This window comes from Brassica oleracea, chromosome C9 (assembly GCF_000695525.1).
Source record: "Brassica oleracea var. oleracea cultivar TO1000 chromosome C9, BOL, whole genome shotgun sequence".
Classification (NCBI taxonomy): domain Eukaryota; kingdom Viridiplantae; phylum Streptophyta; class Magnoliopsida; order Brassicales; family Brassicaceae; genus Brassica; species Brassica oleracea.
Genome location: NC_027756.1, coordinates 21020261 through 21028072, shown reverse-complemented (window position 1 = coordinate 21028072; position 7812 = coordinate 21020261).

Here is a 7812-nt window from a genome sequence, read left to right as displayed (position 1 = left end):
ACTTAGTTTTGACTAAATATAGGGCTCCCCCTAAATATATTCAATATTATTTTTACATATTATTGCAATTTAAAAATGTATATATATATATATATATATATATATATATATATATATATTTGGTTTTCTCTCATTTTCTGAAATTTAAAACTTAACCAAAAATGAATATTATCAATTAGCGTGAAAAACAAAAACAAAAATATACTAAAACTTTTAATATTTTATAAAACTAATAAAGGCCACAAACTGTAAGTTGAGCATGATTAACCCCGGTCTCTTAGCCGGGGTTCTTAACTCATGACTTGACATTTTTTATTTTTTTTCACACTTTTCGGCTAAGAGACGGTTTTTATATCTGTTATTTAAGAGACGGTTCATAGTTTTTTTTAGTTAAAATCTAAGAAAAGCTAAGAACCGTCTCTTATTCGAAGTTATGAACCCCAGTTAAAAGACGGAGGTTAATCATGGGCCACTTGCCTCAACAAGTATGACACTTAGATTGAATATTTTAATTAAAAACTCTGTGAGTTAATATGATTTATGTAATTACCATATTCCGTACAATCTCTCTTCCATCAAATTGGGAAGCTTTGAAGACATCAGCTTTTATAAATTGTTTGATTGTCAATTTCAATTAAGGTCAACTGGTTTATGTAACTTGATTTTGAACTTCGATTTTTAATTATTATAAAAGCTTGCCACTTGCAAAAGTAAGTATGGATATTCTGAATTTTGTACAAAATAATATGTATACGTATGTTAGTGGTGATATATACAAAGGTCAACGGAATAATCAAATATCAACGGCCATATATGTGTGTAAGTTTTGTACTCAACATATGAATATATGATTTATGTACCCGAAAAGGTGATTTGTGTTTCTATGTAACATACGGTATGATTAGCTTCTTTTTTTTTTTGTTTAACACCATACGGTATGATTATCTATTATGTGTAATTTTACAGTACAGTCAACGAGTTTCTTTTTTAAATGGGCGAGAAAAACAATATTCACTGATCGTCGGGACGTAGCAATTCATTAGAAAAATGTTTATTACTGAGTGTCAAAGATAAAGTCATTGTGTTCAATATACATACATCATACAATCCTTTTGTAGATTGTATGATCTATCCGTTGGATTTTTTTCTCTATTAAATAAAACCACCAGTTGACGATGAACAAGAGAACAAAATGCAAACTAGCCAAATCTATGGAGCTGCGACATGGCCGTTGACTTTGATGACAGGCGCCTATCTCGTATTATATTAAATGAGGAAATTTTTACATTCTAAGACACTTTTTGTCTTTCATATTACACAATCAGACACAATAGTCATGTGACACACTTTATCTGCCTGCAATGTCACATATACCCTCTAAACTAACCCAACCAGAGTTTGCCTTTAACCAAGGGTGTCATCAATTTTTTTTTTTTTTAAATCAAAAGCTTATCAACACTTCCTCTTTTCCTCAAATCACAAAACCTAATTGATCTTCAATTCCTTCCTCTCCGCCTCATACTCTCCGTCTCGAATCTTAAGTCGTCAACACTCCCTCTCTTCGCCTACGCCGTGAACCATGAGGAAACCAAAGTCAAAGAAGAAGGTCTTAGTGGAGGACGAAGAAACGCCACCACAATACGAAGTCGGAGGTATTTCACTCTTCCCGCTGCTCTCGTTTTTTCCAAAATCCCAGAATCTGATTTGTTTTATATATGTAGATCCATCTTCACCGGACCTCCGTCTACCTCCTCGACTTTTCGCGACGGACCGGTTCCCCACCAGGCGTCATAACATCTATTCCTCTCCGGATCTACTCCCTTTTATTCGCAACGTTCTTCGCGACACGGCGGAATTTGAAACCATCCGTAGGTCCTGTTTCGGGAAACTCTTCGACCTCCCTGCTCGTCAATGCCCTGTGTCGTGTAAGCTGATCCACGTGTTTCTCACTCGTCAACTTGTTTGTCTTCCAAAGAACACGCTTTGGTCCGCATTTGGTGGTTTTCCTTTCCGATATGGTCTTGAGGAATTTGGCACTGTCACGGGCCTCCCTTGTGGTTCATACTCTGAGAGATACAATCCCAAAACCGCTAAAGCTATTGTCGCCGGCAAAGATAGAGTATGGAAGAGACTTTTTGGGAAGAAAAAATTTGTGACGATTGCTGATCTTTGTCGGATGCTTGAGACCGACAAAGATATGGATGGGTGGAAAAAGATACGGATTGCTCTCATTATAATCGTCGACGGAGTTCTCATCGCTCACAAACAAGAAGCACGCCCCACTCCTCATTATGTTAGGATGGTTGAAAACCTCAAAACATTTCTTGCTTTCCCATGGGGTAGAGAGTCTTTCCTCAAGACCATCTCATGCATGAAACCATCGAAGTTTGTCCCCAAAAAATGTGAAGATCCTGTTGCTACACTTGTCAAGAAGCTCAAGCAGCGCAGTTTCAGATTACAAGGCTTCCCACTTTCACTACAGCTAGTGGCATTTCGTGCGATCCCCCAGCTTCTGGATTATATACCGGCTCCATTAAACAACCTCACAGTGATGGACTTGGAAGATGGTAATCTACCACAGCACAAGTCAATCAATGCCATCCACATCCGACGCGTCGAATTTGACCCCAATGTAAGTCTAAAACTTTTGTATTAAACTAACTCCAAAATGTATTTTTTAATCTAATCATTTTACAAAACTAAGATGCTTTTGAATTTTCTCAGCTGGTAGTCACTCCTATTATACCCATCGAAAGCCAGCCACAGCCAGGATGGCAAGGCTATCATCTTTCAACAAACTTTTATCTCGTCGCAAGCAGTCCAACACACCACCCCACACTCCAGAACCAAGTCATAATCAGGTGAATTGCAAAGAACACACTTTTTGCCACATAAATAGCTTTGTGTTTTCACCACTAACAAAGAATTCATTTTTAGCTGCAAGATGATGCCCCAATGGAGACAGATGACTTGCCTCAAACGACATCCCCTATAATCAGTCAATACGAAGCTCAGCTACATCGCGATTCTGCAGATGATCATCTTGCTAGTTCCCCTGTAACCGACCACTGCATCCACACAGAGAGTGTCCACGTTTCACCTAACGACAACAACACATGTGTCCACACATCTCCTGACCACAACGATGACAGCAGACAAGTCTCCCCGGTTTTTAATCAAACTCCTCAGCCTAGTCAGGTGATTACCCACCCCAATGATGATACAGATGACTACGACGAGCCACCTCGTACGCCAGTCAGCGTGCAACCTCCTTGGGATGAGCTCAACTCAGTAGTCTACGATAAGAGTGATCACCCCAACAGCCCGGAGATTAATCACATCCTCTATCATGGTGTGAGGATTTACGATCCCATCAATCCAGACCCACCAATCTTCGATTCATCTATTCCTCGCAGTCGCTTACTATTGTCACCGCAGCCTAAAACCATGCTTACATCACCCACTAAGAGCAACGATAGTCTGTCAGGCTTCGCCGTTCATGCTACTACCGTCAATGCTTTCACAGCTACAGCTTCCTCCAACTCTCCACCCTCCCTTGCTCTTTAAGGTAATATGCAGCCTACTCGCCATTTATTGCTTGACTACTCCCTCTGAAATACTTGAAGCAAATATGTTCACATTTTCAGGAACAAAACACCCATGGAGTTGTCGACCTAACGGCGACAAAAGATGTGGAGAGCCACGTTCCGTCTTTGGAGGAGAACCACCTTGCTAATGAATTGTCCAAATTTCCATTAATCCCTGCGGTTACACTCATCTCGCCACTTCCAGGTCTCGAGTGGGATCTATTCTACAACACAATCTCAACTAAGACGAACGTGTACGTTTCCTCATCTTATACCCTCATTTCCATGCTATTTGCTTCCTTACACTTTTCTGTTGCAGCTACCACACCACACCGTCTTCCTTTGACTTCTCCAACAAATTTCTTCTCGATCTCGCTAAACCAAAGCAATGGACATCCACCCGCACCACCTGCGTAAGAGTTCTCTCTTTTCTAATTCGTCTCAACTATACGCAACGTACCTACGACCACTAACTTTATAACACATTCTTGTTTATTTCATCCAGCACATGCGAGTTTTAATCCACATGCTCGGTGCCAGACACTCAACACATCTTCTCACTGAAAAGTCAGCATTCACCACCCCCCTCCTACCTGCTTATATATGCGACAGTTGGGCCGATTTTGCCCCCTGCAGAAAGAGATCAACCTTCGTGTGGGATGAGCGTCTTGTCGACATTGTTCTCCACCAAGGGAAGAAATGGATGGAGGACATCCACACCATCTACACTCCGATGCTTTGGAACTGTAAACATTGGGTCGGCCTAGCCATCAACCTTGACATGGGGTATATTGAGATCCTAGATCCTCTGCCCGCTTTGTATGCAGATAGTCGTGTCGAGCGGTTCATGCAACCATTGCTGACCATACTCCCTTATCTCGTGAGGAAAGTGGCCATGTGTGAGCTTACTCAGTTCAGTGGACTCAAAAATTTTGTCTGGAGATGCATACCTGACCTCTACAACAACTCCCGATCTGGTGACTGCGGACCCGTCAGCATGAAGTTTCTGGAGATGCACACCGTGGTTGTATGGCCATAACTAATGTTCCTCTGTTTTCATTGTCCCCACTAGTTCAATTAACTAATGTTTCTCTTAATAGGTTGTTATCATTTCCAAAACTGCTGCTTAATTACACAAATATTTCCAATGCTTCTTCAATTTATGAGTTCGATTCTAAGGTTTTCCTTTTAAACTTTACATACCAACACTCTCTGTCTCAACGACTATTATACACTCATGCCATTTGTTGGAAATTCCCATCTAAACAAAACAAGTTTATAAATCTGCTGTCCACATCCACAGATTTGATTCTATTAGTTCAATTTTGCTTAACAATAACAGCAGTTCAATTAGACCACCCTTAATAAGGAAGCCACTCCAAACCGACACACATTCAAACAACCAACATTACGTTACAAGCTATTAATAACGGCCCTCCCGTGTGGTTCAATGGACCAAAATGGTTTTACAAATGCTGACCACATCCACAGATTAATTTCTAAACATTTCTAATTTCTATTAGTTCAATTTTCCTTACCAATAAACTTTTTTCCGAGTACACCACCCTTTAACAAAATAACGTTTCCATTATTCAGTTCAACAAAAACTCTCAACAAAACTACTTCCCAAATAAAAGGAAGCACCTCCAATCAGACAACCCACAAACACAAGGTTTCAAGCAATTAATAAGAAGTTCCAAAAAAAATTGCCTTCATCGAACAACATTACATTTCCAAATGAATCCCTCCTGCGACAACCTTAGATAGGCACACTGCAGTTAGTCCTGTTGTGCCCTTCCTCCCTGCACCTACCACATTTGTTCTTTGTAACTTTCTTCTTAGGCGCCTGCAGTGTCAATCACAAGTCAGTTAACTACCTTCATAGGGCAAATTTACAATAACTCGCCTAATAAGTTCTTAACATCTCACCCTTATCTCTCCGGTTGATGGTATGCGTGTCTTGCGACGTCTACCAGGTTGTCTCTTCGTATTAGGAGGGTAAACAACCTGACTGCTGACTTCTTCAGGTATATCAACATCTCTAGCAACCCCGTGGGGGTTGATAACGCCTGCGTACGTCTCCCTCCACACAGTCGTTTTGTACCAATGCCCACACAATGTGTCGTAAGGCACACCTACCCCGTCAGCTGCAAGCATAGCATGGCCACACGGGATTTTGATATTATCAAAATACTTACAACTACATTTCCTCTCTGCTAGCATCACTTTGTCTGATCTTCCAAATTTCCCCAATATTTGGCTGCTCCAGCTATTGACGGCATTTATCTTGCTCCCCTTCATAGTTGCCATGTTCTTAGTCATCTGCTTGTCCACTTCAACGCTAACCAAGCCCCTATGTTTCTCAGCCTAATTCCTTCTCGCACAAAACCATCGGGTCATCATCCTCTGTATAAAAGTCAGCAACTCTACTATAGCAGCTCCCCTTCCTTCCAACAAAGCCTTGTTCAGTTGTTCAGTAATATTGCTGGTCATAATGTTATATCTATCACCTGGGAAATTTGCTCTTGACCAACGAGCAACACCAATTTGTCCCAGATAAATGCCACACTCACTGTTAGCCGCCCTAATCTTCTGAACTCCCCCACACTATGTGCCATCGCAGCGGCAGTAACCATCTTTGCAAGGTTCTTACTCGAGAATCTCGAATTCACATTCCTAGCAAGATGAACAATGCAAGCCCCATGCTTCGCCTGAGGGTAAATCTTACTCACTGCATTAGATATGCTCACAGCCTTGTCTGAAATAATCGCAAGAGATGGAGAATCACATAGAATCCTCTCCACTTTCTGAAGAAACCATGTCCAAGCATCCTCATCCTCACTGTCGACGACTGCAAATGCAAGTGGGAATATTTGAAAATTTGCATCCTGCCCACTTGCGGTTAACAGCACTCCTTTGTACTTGCCACTGAGATGTGTACCGTCAATAACCAAAACATGCCTCAGCTTTCTAAACCCACTAATTGAAGCACCAAATGCTACAAACAAATATAGAAAACGTTCGTCCCCGTCATCATCTACATCAGTTTCCAAATCAGCTATAGTACCGGGATTTGCAAGCTTCAACATATACAAATACTTCGGCAACTTCAAGTAAGAGTCTTCATCAGAACCACGCAATCCCAACACGCCCTTCTCCTTCGCCCTATAACATTTCATGTAGGAGGTGTCCACCCGTAGATCCTCTAAAACAAGTTTTTGCAAGTCCCTAGACACAGGAAGCTTACCCGAGTCTCCAAATTTCGCCTTGTAAGCTGCAGCTATCACACGTGATGTCGCCTTGCTCTTGTACCCATTACGGAACTCAATTGGACAGGTATGATCAAGTTGTGCCTTCCTTATCTCATAATACCCACACCCCCTGACTTCGTGTGCTGTTACTCGCCAATCACATCTACTGTCAGGACACTCAACAACGAACGAATCTATCTTTGTCCTCGTTTGCGTGAACTTGAACTGCTTCTTTATGGCATAGATAGCTAGAGCTATCTGACAATCCTCTTTGCTTCCAAATACCTTTCCAACTTCAATGTTCCCGTCATGCTCATCCACGTCCATATCGGGTATTTCAGCGGCATCAAACTCTGTATCATCAAACAGCGGTGGTATATCAAACTCTTCATCATCGATGTCTGCAAGTCTTCGTTTGGGCTCATTGTTCCTGTTAACGCCACCGCCTCCACTCCAAGGATTAGCCTCCTCCGGCATCTCATCTTTCGCTTTATCTTCACCCCCGCTGCCACCACCCACCTCCACATAATGGTCAAAACAACTTTTTGTGTCACAAAAATAAGTACGAGCCCCTTTCTTCTTCGTTAGACCCTCAACAATCTCTTCCTCATTGTAAAAAACATTAACAGCAGCAGAACCACCATAATCTTCAGCTAGTAATGGTGACCAGAACTCCTTATCGTAACCTCTAGGCCTCACAGAAATCTCGTCCACTTCAAAGTTCCCTTCTTCATCTGTTGCAAAGCTAAAACCACTCTCATCATCGCCTAAGCTAGTCCCTCCTTTACCACCCTCACTCATTATTGTCTCCTCTAATTTCTCCACTTCCCTAACCAGTTCATCCTCATTTGAAATGTCGATTACTCTGCTTTTCTTGTAAGGGGATGTCACGTTACGCTTCTTTGAAGAACCACAAGCAAAATCCCTCATGCCTCCTAAACTAGCCGCCTTTTCTGAGACAAATCCCAACCCTG